At 40.7% G+C, this 13,583-nt stretch overlaps 1 long non-coding RNA gene across 2 annotated transcripts; it reads right to left on the bottom strand.

The window, feature by feature from the left end:
• Positions 1-1,360: 1,360 nt before the first annotated feature.
• Positions 1,361-3,536, bottom strand: LOC131278689 (uncharacterized). Of its 2 annotated transcripts, XR_009186092.2 has the most exons (4): positions 3,449-3,536; positions 2,872-3,005; positions 2,291-2,367; positions 1,361-1,515 (listed from the first exon to the last, which is right to left on the bottom strand). It is a non-coding gene; the product is annotated as an uncharacterized lncRNA (long non-coding RNA). The 2 variants fall into 2 exon arrangements; XR_009186093.2 differs by lacking the exon at positions 2,872-3,005.
• Between the last annotated feature and the right edge of the window lie 10,047 nt (positions 3,537-13,583).

The raw sequence follows: 13,583 nt of genomic DNA, 5'->3' as shown, positions 1-13,583 counted from the left end.
TGAATGATTACTGATTTTATTTATGTAGGCACAGTAATGATAATAAGCGTGAACATTAAACACATATACACATCCCCAAGAATGTTTTTAATATGCACAAACAAGTCAGTCACACCAAAGTAGGTTTGTAATCTTACTTCCACTCCTCTGGTGTGCAAGTTTATACTTCTCCCTCACAATGGAAACACCCATATCCAAATGTAGCCAGTGAACCTCCTGTGACCACAGGTGACTGAGTCGAAATCCACAGCAGGCCACGTGCTTTACTTTGTGACTGTTCACTATCTTCTGAATGATGCCCCTGGCGTCAGTAGCATCTCCGTGTCTGATAACACTGGCCCAGGTGGTGGGCTCACTACTGTTCTCAAAATAATGAAAGACCTTCAGGACTCGCTCCATCGCCCCAGGGGAGCGCCCCATCCCAATGCCCAGGTGAGTCTTAGTACTCGAATTTGGTGTGTGATTCAAGTTGGGGTCAAGGTAAGCAGCTGCCATTATTTTGCTAGATGCTAGGTATCTGTCATATTGGTTCAGAAGGCCACAACAACTGTGATCAAATCAAATGATGATTTTTAAAAAATACTTCTAGTTTCTGTTTCCTCTTTCCGTGGTAGTCAAATAGAATTCGGAGCGCGGCTTGGCGCGCGGCGGCGAAGGGCGGCGCGGCCGGCTCCCTCCCAGGCTCACGCCGCGGGCGCTCGGCGGTCCGAGCCCTAAGGCGGCAGGCGCGGAGGGCGCGCGCCCCAGGGCCGTGGCTGCGTCGGCACGGGCCCAGAGTAGTTTAATAGGCATCTTCAGTTTCTCATGCTAGAGAATTCAGCTCCTGGAGTTTACTAGCTCAGACAATTACTAGCTTCTGGCTTGCAGAGGCAGGCTCACATTCCAGACACGGGGGCAGAGCCTCTCCACCTGACACACACACTCACCAGAGCAGGCGCAGCCTGGGGGTTAGAAGTGGATATGAATCCTCCACTTTTACGGTTCCTGGGTCACAGAGGCTGTTTGGTTCTCCTAAGAAATGAAGTTGAATTCCCTTCATTTGCTTCACCAGGTACTAGGCCTGTTTCAATAGATTCTGCCCTAATGCAGATCACAATGAAAAGCTGACCAGGGGCCTGGGCGCTAGGATGAGAGCAGGAAGGTTATCTCCGGAGCAGCCTCTCATCCTTTCTTTAAAAAGCTCCTTAAGTTTTGGCCAGATGGTCTTTCACCGCAAATAAAGAAAACATGTTCTTACTGTTTGAATGAGCCAAAGGACAGTCAGAAAACCTGGGATGTGACACCATCAGTTTTGTGGGTTTTTTTGTCTTTATTTTAATATGACATTCAAAAAATATGAGGTCCCCATATACCCCCCACCCCCCTCACTCCACACCATCACTTTTTAAAGGCTAAATAGGGCTGAGTTCCATAAATGCAGGACTGAGGATCTGGCCCAGTTCAACCCGCTGACTTAGCCAGGGGCAGGCAATGCCCCAGGGATACGTGGGCTGGAAGGACTGAAGATAGACGTCTCTGGAAAGAAAAACCATGATCATGAGACCTGAACCTGTGGACATTCGCCTTATGATGTCATTTGTTAACATATGGCAATATTCATTATTAGAACTGTATGTAAAATAAAAGTCACCTTTAGGACTGACCAGCTTACACAAGGATTTAAAGATAAGACAATACTTCCTTCTCTTTTTAACTAGTGTGAAAATGATGTTCCTTGTCAGAGATCTACAGTTTCAGTTTCTAACCACTAGGGGTTGACCTAATTCCACTAAAACCAATGATTTCCAAGACTTTAGCCAATCCTGTTTCTATGATGGCTGAATTATACTGTCCAAAAATTCTAATATCTAGACCCATTATTTCCAATACTGAAGGGCCTTGATGTTAGAAGAGAGAGAAATGTCATCTTTGGGTTCAAACACAGGGGGCAAGAGTGAAACAAGAAATAAAAGAAACCAGAGAGACTATGAGAATCACAAGGACATCAAAAGTCCTAGATGAGTGTATCAGAACCACCTGGGGAGCTCACCTGTCTAACCCCCACCCCATCCCCTGAAGAATAAGAATTCCCTGGGGTATGGTTTGTTTAAAAACTCCAAGGTTGAAGCTTTTATGCAGCCAAGGTCAGAACAATTGTGCTAGCCTAACACTCATGTTAGAGAGGAGGAAAATGAGGCTCAGGGAGGGCAATCACCAGGCCCAGGTCTTTTGAGTCTCCACCCAGGGCTCTACTGAGAGGACATGGCCCTCCCAGGGCACCAGATGTCACATATATGTTATCACCACTTACCACTTAAGACTTGGTTTCTGGCTGTCTTGAATGATATAGTTGGTCGTTCTATGCAAGTCTTTGTCTTCTCTGGTTACCTAAATAGAAAGAAAAAAATCAGCCTATAAAGAAGTATTCTTAAGAAAAACAGCAGTTATGTCATCTGGACTCAAAAGTCTTTAGGATTGTTTCTAAGGATTTCATGATAATCATCATCCTCCCTATATCTACAACAGGATTTGTGATTCTTGGCAGGTTGTCAAACCAGCTCTGTCTCTATGCAACTCACTGCTCTGCACTTGGCTCAGAGGCACACTCTCTTAGGGGTCAGAAAAATGGGAATTCCACACTTTTAAGAGCAGTTTTCTTATTACTCCTTCCTCAAACATTCATATGTTATATATTCAAATTTTCTTATTCATTCAAAATGTTCTTATTTGTTATTTTATTTTTTGAAGGAGTCACAAGTGATTAAAATCTGCCCTGGATTGGGGCCCCCTCTCATTTAGAGGTGGAGTGGGCATCACCATCCCAGAATCCTCAGGATTGGGGGATAAAATATGAACTAGAGTAGACTTACTGGTATTCTTCTACAGACTTACTGTGATTCTAGCAGTGGAAGCAATTATATCATTGATGTGGAGACAGTGGCCACTAGAGGTGCTGAAGGCAGGGAGAGGGAAAAAGATGTGTAAAATGGGGGCATTTTCTGGTCTTGGACTTGTCCTGAATAACACTGCAACGACAGATACCGGCCATTATATATCCTGCCATAACCTACAGAATTGAGTGGCAGAGAGTGTAAACTACAGCATAAACTATAACCCATGCTTAGTGGCAGTGCTCCAAAATGTGTTCATCAATTGCAGTGAATGTATCACACTAATGAAAGAAGTTGTTAATGTGGGGAAAAGTGGGAGGTGTAGGGAATGGGGCATATGGGAATCCCTTATATATTTTGTGTAACATTTTATGTAATCTAAGTATCTTTTAAAAAGTAAATAATATATTATTTTTTAAAATCTCCCCTGGACTCCTTCCTCTTGTGCTTCATTAATTTCTTTCATCTCCCAACCACAAAGAAAAACAAAAGAGAAAAAATTGTAAGAAAAAGTTAACAAGAGAGTAATCTAGCCTATCCGCTGAAACTTCCTGTTCTTAAAGGCAAACATAACCTACCTAGTTCCTTTCTCAACCAGCTCAGGTAACAGAGAAGCAAAAACCAAGTAGTTTCTCCTTCATGTTCAATGGCAACTCTAACAACAAGAACAAAAAAGGAAAATAAAGTGAAAAAGGAAAAACAGATAAATAAGAAGGAAGTTTGACTAAGACTCATAATTCACAGAGAAAGTGCTCCAGGCCTGCTTTACCTTGGCCTGGGCCCCAGACTGTTGCCTGAGGCAAGATGATGCACAGGAAGGGCTGCTTTCTACAAGCCAGAGGGAGGGAAACCCCATCATGAGATTCTCCAGCCTCCTGGGAGTCAGCCAGCTCCCACCAGGCCTTCCTCATATCAGAAGGGGAGAACTACACTCCTTCCTTATAGAGATTTGAATATGCCTTGCAAAACAATATTCCTTTGTTTTGTTTCAAAACAAAATACATTCAAATTCAAATTTGAATTTCAAAGTTTTTCTAATAGAAAATTATTCACATAGAAAAAAAGTTATTCAAATAGTATTTAAAACACGTTCTAATTTTTTAAAAACTCCCTAAACTAGGTAATCACTAAAGAAAATCAACTTCAGGAAAAAGTTCTGTTAAAGAAGGCTTCCCTTCAGGAAATGCAGTCACTTCGGGGATACCTTAGAATTTTGATCTGTCTCCCTGAGAATCATATATAATGGAAGTATCTATGCTATCAATATCAGTGTTCCCAGGAAGCTATTTCAGCTTGGCTCCTGCAGTGTTCTGGATATGAGTGAGAGGTGAATTTATAACTCTATAAACATGGCACAAACAACACATATATTCCTGGTGGGACTGTCACCTGGTATAACCCTTTGGGAGGCCAAGCAGGCTGTGCTGACCAAAACAATTACATGTACATATGCTTTTATCCAACAATGCCTCTTTTAAGAGACAATCTTACAGAAATATTTATATAACTCACAAAGGTAGTTGTTCTGATATAGCTATTACACTTTTGCAGACTTTTAAAGGTACTTATAAATTTCAATTCCATTGCTGTTATTCAGATATTATAGATGATAAATGCTTCATATAGCACCACTGAAATTAGCAGAATGATTTCTGGTATGAAAAAAAGAGGCTGAATTTCATTTAAAGGGTGAGCCAAAATGCTAAAAGTAGAGCTAAAAATATGTAATTTAATGACTGTACCTTAATGGATAGGATCTCACAGACTTTTATCCTAAGCAGCCTATTCCACCCTAAATGATAAGCCGCCTCTAAAATTATAATAAATACAACTGATTTGTCAGAATGTCAGTCCAAAGGGTATCGGGAATGAAAGAAAGAGAAAAAGGAGAATGAAACAAAGAGAAAGAGAGAGAGCTGGGATCAGGAGGTCTGCGAGTAGAGACTCACCAGACAACTTTATTGTTTACAAGGGGCTCTCTATATACCCCAGTCTCCGTGAGAACAAGCAGCAGCATGCAGTTAAACACTAGCATTACTCATGATCTAAGGAATTCAAAAAATCTTATCTCAAGGTGCAAAGTCTAAGTGTTCTATTTACTATAAAATATATGTGCTCATTTTTATCTCTGCCTGTGGCAGCATCCTGATAGCCATCAAGCATTCAACCATTGCATTCCTTATGCTGCAAGCATAGCCATGGAGACATCATGTCTCTCCTTGTGAGACCACTGTGCCTTAGTTTCCAACACTGATTTTTAAAACTTTGCACTTAAAGCTGCATACAAATGATATATTCAACTGACATTTATAGGAGTTAATGTTTTTATACTTTTATTGGAACATGAGTTTAATTCAGACTGAATATTGTTTTAAAAACCTAGTCTTCATTGGGCATTTTACAATGGAAACATTTTGAACTCATGGCAAACAAAATTTAAAGGAGGAATGTGGTAATTTGGGGGCAATTTAAAGCATAACTTCAGAGTGCCTAAGACTTACCTCCTGAGAGCCTCCATGTTTCTCAAATGTGGCCATTCTCTAAGCCAAATTCAGCATGTAAATACATTACCTTTCCCCCAGGGTGGGACATGACTCCCAGGATGAGCCTCCCTGGTGCCAAGGGATTACTACCAAGCACCAGCTGATGATGCAACTAGAAAAAGACCTTGAATAAAAGGAGAAAATGGTAAAGACAAATGAGTTTATATGGCTAAGAGACTTCAAAATGAGTTGGGAGGTTATCAGAGGAGTTGCACTTATACACATCTCAGCAGGACTTCAGAGACGTTCAAAGTAGAAGCAATTCCAGGTAGTGGTGAGGGCTACGGAGACACCCAGGCCCTATGGTGATGACAGATGGCTCTGGAGTTCAGTGCCTTGCCAGTGGGCCCTACTTTGGAATTTGTCCTCCTGGGTGTGATGGAGTGGGACTCAGATGTAACCTCTCTACACATGCCTCTTCTGTCACCTTTACTGAACCTGTGGTTGGTACTAGGGTTGTTGTATGTTCAGGATACTTGAATCTCTAGACTGTCTATGTGCCAGCTGGGCCCTAAGCCTCATCAAAGTTGTAACACCTACTCTCCGGTTTGTTGGACTTACCTAGGTCAGCTGAAAGGGAGGTGAGGATGGCCACCCACCACACCAAGAGAGACTATAGCTGCAAAAAGGAGAAATCCATCCATCAGCCATGTGGGAGCTAAGCCCCGTCTTGATTTAGAGGTAGAATGGACATCACCATCCCAGGGTTTTCAGGACAGAGGAATAAAATATGGGTTAGAGTAGACTTACTGGTATTCTATTACAGAAGTATTGTGACTCTAACAATGGAAGAAATTATATCATTGATGTGGAGACAGTGGCCATGAGTGTTGCTGAAGGCAGGCAGAAGGGAAAAGAGATGTGATATTGGGGCATTTTTGAGACTTGATATTGCAGGGACAGAAGCAGGGCACTATATATCCTGCCATCACCCATTGGGACTGGGAGAGAGTAAATTACAACATAAACTATAATCAATGCTTTGTAGCAATGCTACAAAATGTACTTATCACATGCAATGAATGTATCATGCTAATGGAAAAAGTTGTTGATATGGGAGGAGTGGGGGGTGTGGGGAGTGGGGTATATGGGAACCTCTTTTTTTTTAATGTAATATTTTGTGTGATCCATGTATCTTTAAAAAAAAGATAATAAAATAAAATTTAAAAAAATATGAAAGGGAAAACTTAGAATATGGACATATCGGATAAAGACTTTTAAAAACTTTAAATATAATTATGTGCTAAAGGATACCAGGCAGAATAAAGGAAATCAGAAAATTAAAAAAATAAAAATAAAGGGTAACTTCATGTAACATGATCAGAACAATTTTTAGGCTTTTTCCTTGCTTTTCTCCTTTTCTCCTCTCTTTACATTTCAATGGCATTTCCAATTAAGGCTACCCACTGTGATTGATCATTTATTCACCAATTTACTAATACTTTTAAAATCTCACTCAGTATTAATGGGCACTTTTTGTAACAAATTACCAAGTATAAGAATTACACAATATTAATGGTGATGCCACTCTAAAAAAAATTAATTTTGAAAATTGAATGAATTTCTAATATAGGGGTCATCAGGATATACTCTATGGGTCATATCTAGCCCACAGCCTGTTTTTGTAAATAAAGATTTAATTGAACCTAGCAATACCCATTTTTTTATGTATTATTTATAGTTCCTTTCATGCTTCACCTACACAGAATACAGGCATACTTTGGGGATACTGCAGATTTAGTTCCAGACCACCACAAACAAGCATATATAACAAAAAAGAAGTCACACGAATTTCTTGGTTTCTCCAAGCATATAAAAGTTGTATTTATACTATACTATAGTTTCTTAAGTATATGTATTAGTCAAGGTTCTCTAGAGAAACAAAACTCACAGGAAATATCTGTAATTATTATAAGGTTTTGTAAAAATTGTTGCATGCAACTGTGTGGATTCATGAGTCCATGTTCTATAGGGTAGGCTCTAAAGTGGAACTCCAATGAAGGCTTCTAATGAATTCTCCAGAAGCTGGCTGGCTGGCTAAAGTAGATATGAAAATTATCTCTTTTGAATACTGAAAGCATCAATTCTCCTTTTAAGGCTGTCAACTGATTGGATGAGACTTTCTTATTGCAGAAGGAAATCTCAGTTGATTGTAGATATAATCAGCTATAGATGCAATCAATTTACAATGATTTGGGACGTGGACTTGGCCCAATGGATAGGGTGTCTGCCTACCACACGGGAGGTCCTCGGTTCATACCCCGGGGCTCCTTGACCCATGTGGAGCTGGCCCACACGCAGTCCTGATGCGCGCAAGGAGTCCGTGCCATGCAGGGGTGTCCCCCGTGTAGGGGAGCCCAACGCTCAAGGAGTGCACCCCATAAGGAGAGTTGCCCAGCGCGAAAGAAAGTGCAGCCTGCCCAAGAATGGGGCTGCACACGGAGAGCTGAAACAACAAGATGACACAACAAAAAGAAACGAAAATTCCCAGTGCCACTGATAAGGGTGGAGGTGGTCACAGAAGAACATACAGAGAGCAGACAACCGGGGGCGGGGAGGGGAGAGAAATAAATCTTAAAAAACAAAAATTTACAATGATTTAAGTCAATGAAATGTCTTCACAATAACAAATAGACCAGTGCTTACTTGACCAAACAACTGGGCACCAGTGCCTGGCCAAGCTGACATACGAACATCACAGACCCCTTGTCAACTAGCAACCAAACACATCATCTTAAGTCATACTTAATCTCTATAAAAAACAATAGCAGAAATATTTTTCACCCAGTAATACTCAACTTTCCTGCACATAACTGGAAACTCACAGGAATGAATTATCTCTAAGGACATGATCTTCTGGGGTCCACCCAGCTTCAAAATATCATATTCTACCCTCTGGGTCCTTTTCCATATCAGCAATAAGACTGTTTCGCTTTCTTAGCATTCATGTGTTCACTGTAATAGCACTTTTAATTTCCTTCAAGAACTTTTCCCTTGCATTCACAATATGGCTAACTGTTTGACACAAGGGGCTTAGCTTTCATCCTATCTTAGCTTTTGTCATGCCTTCCTCACTAAGCTTAATCATTTCTACCTTTTGATTTGAAGTGAGAGATGTGTGACTCTTCCTGTCCCTTGAACACTTTGAGGCCAATGTACAGATATTAAATGGCCTAATTTCAAAACATTCTGTGTCAGGGAATAAGTAGTTCTAGGGACAGGGAGAGAGACAGGGAATGGCCTCTTAGTGGAGCAGCTGGAACACACACATTTATTAAGTCCATCATCTTATATGGGTTTATTTTGTACAGCCCTAAACAATTACAATAGTAACATCAAAGATCACTGATCACATATCACCATAACAGATCTAACAATACATGAAACAGTTTGAAATACTGAGAGAATTACCAAATTTTCACAGACACAAAGTGGGCACATGCTATTGGACAAATGGCACCAACAGACTGCTGGACACAGAGTTGCCACAGTCCTTCGATTTGTAAAAAAGCAACATATGTGTAGCACAAAAAAGCCAAGAACAATAAAACAAGGTATACCTATATAGGGCCCTGCAAAACTGAAAATATTTGCCATCCCCAATTAAAAAAGAATGACTATAATATATTCCGGGGAGCAGATGTGACTCAAGCAGTTGTGCTCCTGCTTCTCACATGGGAGGTCCCAGGTTCAGGTCCCAGTGCCTTCTAAAAACAAAAACAAATAACAAGCAAACAAACAAAAAAAAAACCCAACTCAGGGGAGCCAATGTGGCTCAGTGGTTGAGCCCTGACTTCTCACTCATGGTTTTAACCCTTGGCCTGGTACTGCAATTAAATAAATTTTAAAAAGTCTTCTCATTAAAAAAGTAAAAAGAATGTGTTTTCCATTCCATCTTCTGATTGGAGATTATAACACAACAAAGCATAAACCTGCAAATTATTTTAATACCCTAGACAAATATGAAAATCCACATCTGCTTATATTATAGGTTTATTTCTTGCCTATGAGATAGCTACACAAAAATCTATTGTCCTTTTTAATTTTGCTGTTAACTACAAAGTTTCCTAGGAAAATCATTGCTACTGATTTAAAAGTTCCCTTAATATATTAGCCAAAATGTCTGCTGATGCAAAGTACCAGACATCTGTTGGCTTTTATAAAGAGTATTTATTTGGGGTAAAAACTTCCAGCTACAAAGCCCTAAGGAGTCCAACTGAAAGTTATTTCCTTACCAGACTTTGTTGCCACATGTTGAAGCAAGATGGCTGGTGATGTCTGCACAGGTTCAGCCTTTCTTCTTCATCTTAAGGCATCTTCCCATCTCAGCTGTAGGCTGGCATAAGGCTCATCTCTCAGGGCTTCTCAGTTGTTCTGTTCTCTTCAGCTGCAAACTATCAGGCTCAACTCTCTTCCCAAGGCCTCTGCCAAGTTTATGGCGCTGTCTCATTTCCTCTGTGTTCTTCTTCTCTCTGAATCTACTTTCATGTTAGAGTCTGATTTACCAGCCCAGCAAGGGGGCTGGGAGGCAACCCTGAGTTGTACTCTAATGACTAATGGTTGAATTAAAGCCCTAATCTTGATTTAATAAAGTAAAAGTGAAACCTCTGAATCTAACACATTCAAATGGGTATCACACCCAAAGGAACAGATCAGTTTGCAAACATAATAAATATCTATTTTTGGAATTCATAAATAATATTCTTTTTCATCCTTGGAGGCTCATGAGGGCCCATCCTTTCCAGTGGCTTGCCCAACAGCCATTTTCTTGGTTCGATCCTCATCAAGCATCTGGGTGGTGACCAAGCTCCAGACTTCACTCTCTAAGAACACTGGGGTGATGGTCACACCTTCCCCAATCTCTGGGGTACAGTCTCAGCCCCCTTAGTACAGTGAGGTGATAGAAACATCCCTAATCTCAGGTATACAGGCTCAACACTCTCAACAATGAGTTGGCAACCTGGCCTTCCCTAATCTAAGGGATAAGCCTACCCCTCTCAGACCTATGAGGTGTTGACTTTACTCTCCCCAGCACTTGGAAGTGTGGCCTGGGCAGCAAAACTCTCCCTGAACAGCATGCTGGTACATCCACTCTCTTCAAATTGCTAGGCAAACTCACCCTCTCCGTACACATGGGTGGGGTTCTTCTCTCGGCCCAAGACAACATCTCTATCTTAATTCCAGACCTGGGCTTCCATGGTTTTCTTCTTAAAGCTGTTTTCCCTTTCATATCCCCCCTCCATATCTCTTTCACTCCAGGCTGACAGTGGTTTTGTTCATACAGGTCTTGCAAAAGGCTTGTTGGTTTAACATGTAGTAAACAGGGGTCCAAGCCATCAGACAGTAAGACTTTCCACAAGTCTTTCCTAGATAACCGCATTTCAATCGTGATTTACAAGTTGCAAGTTTAGTTACATCCTCAAATGGGTCACTATTACCTGGGGGTTTGATTTCCAGAGACATGGAATTTCCAGAATCAGTTTCTGGTTACGGTGTGCCCAATAATTCAGTTCTCAGCTTATCTTTTTTTTTCTTTTAAGATTTATTTATTTCTTTATTTCTCTCCCCTTCCTCCCTTGCCCCGGTTGTCTGTTCTCTGTGTCTATTTGCTGTGTCTTCTTCTTTGTCCACTCTGTTGTTGTCAGCGGCATGAGAATCTGTGCTTTTTTTTTTTTGCGTCATCTTGCTGCGTCAGCTCTCCGTGTGGGCGGCGCCATTCTTAGGCAGGCTGCACTTTCTTCCGTGCTGGGCGGCTCTCCTTATGGGGCGCACTCCTTGCGCATGGGGCTCCCCTACACAGGGTGGGGGGGGCACCCCTGCACCCCTGCATGGCAGGGCACTCCTTGAGCGCATCAGCACTGCGCATGGGCCAGCTCCACATGGGTCAAGGAGGCCCAGAGTATGAAACATTGACCTCCAATGTGGTAGATGGATGCCCTAACCACTGGGCCAAGTCTGCTTCCCACTTATCTGTCATATCTAGCATTTTACTATAAGCTGAAAGGAGAAGCCAAGCCACATTCGCCAAGTTTACCTTGGAAAGTTCTTCAGCTAAATGCTCAGGCTTGCCATTTTATAAATTCTGCCTTCCATAAAACATCAGGAGTTAATCTTGGTAAGTTCCTAGTGATTTTAAAACATGGATCGCTTTTCCTCCAGTGTCCAATAATAGTTTCATAATTTACTTCTAAGTCCTCATAAAAACTCTTTTTAGAGTATTTAGACTATATTACTACTGACAGTCTCTTCAAAGCAATCTAGGCCTTTGCAATTAAAAATCTCATAATTCCTCCAAAAAATACTCCTTACCCGTTTAAAAAACCATTCCAGCATTTTGGTAATTGCAAGAGCACCAACCCATTCTTGGTACCAAATTATGTGTTACAGCCAAAAAGGGGTGTGGATGCAAACTACCAGAAATCTGAAGGTTTTTATAAAGGGCACTTATTTGGGTAAAATCTGACAATTACAAGGTCCAGAAGAGTCCAATTCAAAGTTAAATAATAAATAAATAATATCAAACTGCCACACCTACCTAGGAAATGGTAATACAAAAACTGTGTGAAATTGATGGCCAAATCCTAAATGTAAGTACGTTAAAAGATTAAGCAAATGAGCATTACATGGATCAGTATATAAAAGCAGGAAGGTGAGATTATGACAGGCAATGAGAAAAAGAAAAGAAGAAACCACTCCGAGTGTTAGATTTTCTCACCACAAATAACACAAGGAAATAGATAACAGATATTAAATATTAGAGCAGGCAACATGTATTGAATAACCCCACGGTGTATGGTAGCATACAACACACTACAGAACAGAGAAAAACAACATTGCTGTTTCTGTAAGCTTTTCTTGAGCCAAAAATTATCACCAAGAATACATGATTTTTTAAAAATTATGAACTTAAGCAACTGCAAAAAGAACCTGAGAACTAATAAAACATATTCAAGTAATTCCAATGCTGTTTCAGTTATCATCAATGTATCTGCATGTGCTATACATTTTAAAAGTCCTTTTTCATTTATACTATTTGATGAATAACTTCCAAAAGACTCCTATTTTACACTCACTTCAATTATAGAATTCCTGTTATATTTCTTTGAACATATTAAAGATTCCAGAAAATCTGGAACAAGCCAGCATAGAAATTAGGGACAAACATTAAGAGAAGTCTTCAGAAATCGTTTTGGGTCAAATGACAGGCTTGGCAGAAATAAATTCTGACCTGGCTGGAAATTAGGCTATAGGAGCTTCATTTATGTAATAACTGACACAGTGAAAATAAACTCTCGAAGCCTCCCAGTACCTTATTTACTTTCCGATACGATTAGGAGGAAGTGAGTACCAAAGAGATGGAGAAAGAAAAACTCTCTCCCCCATGGTGTCAGTTTACATACAGCAAAAGCTCTGGGTCCACTGCTTTCAGTTGATCAATGTAATTTACCAGTGGATAAATATAAAATTTAGCCCATAGCTGTCCTGACAAGCTACCCTGATTAAAATCCACTGGTCACCCAAAAAGTGAAAAAGCATGGCAAGTAAAATTACTTGACAAAGGCTAGGTATTGCTCAACTATTTCGAGCAGATGCAGTTTATAACTCCAGTGCTAGCATCCACTGCAAGAGAAGCATCAGAGAGTAGAAGAGAGATTTGACATTGCTTGTGAAATTTGAATGTCATGATTACGTTCAGCCATTCTGAAAGATGACATTTTTCAATACCCTGGAGGGGTAAATCCCTTTTCAAACTATCCTTCCTCCTTTAGGAATAATCTCTCTCCCTACACCAGAACAAACTGCTTGTCTGCAGGTCAATGTTGTACACCACCTCAGTGTACTCAGTGTACCACCTCAGGGTACTAATGATTCCTACCTACAACTCTCTCCTAAAAATGGAATCTTCAGGAAGCAAAGTACAAAAGTCTCATGAATGCTACAAAATCAGCCTTTCCCTCCTAACTGGAAACACAGCATCACCGGTCTGGAGAAGGAGGCACAGGCACTTAGAGCACAGCCTGCTGTCACCACGTGCTCCTTCACTAGCTTGCTGACTTACCAAGGCAAAGCAGTCCAAGCTGTTTGGCTTGGGCTTCTCTGCCCACTCCTTACCACTAAAGGGGATACAAGAAGAGCACGTGAGAGAAGGGCAAAGGTTTATTTTTATAAT

The sequence above is a fragment of the Dasypus novemcinctus genome, chromosome 6 (genome assembly GCF_030445035.2).
Source record: "Dasypus novemcinctus isolate mDasNov1 chromosome 6, mDasNov1.1.hap2, whole genome shotgun sequence".
In the NCBI taxonomy this organism is placed as follows: Eukaryota; Metazoa; Chordata; class Mammalia; order Cingulata; family Dasypodidae; genus Dasypus; species Dasypus novemcinctus.
This window is presented reverse-complemented; position numbering and strand designations above follow the sequence as displayed.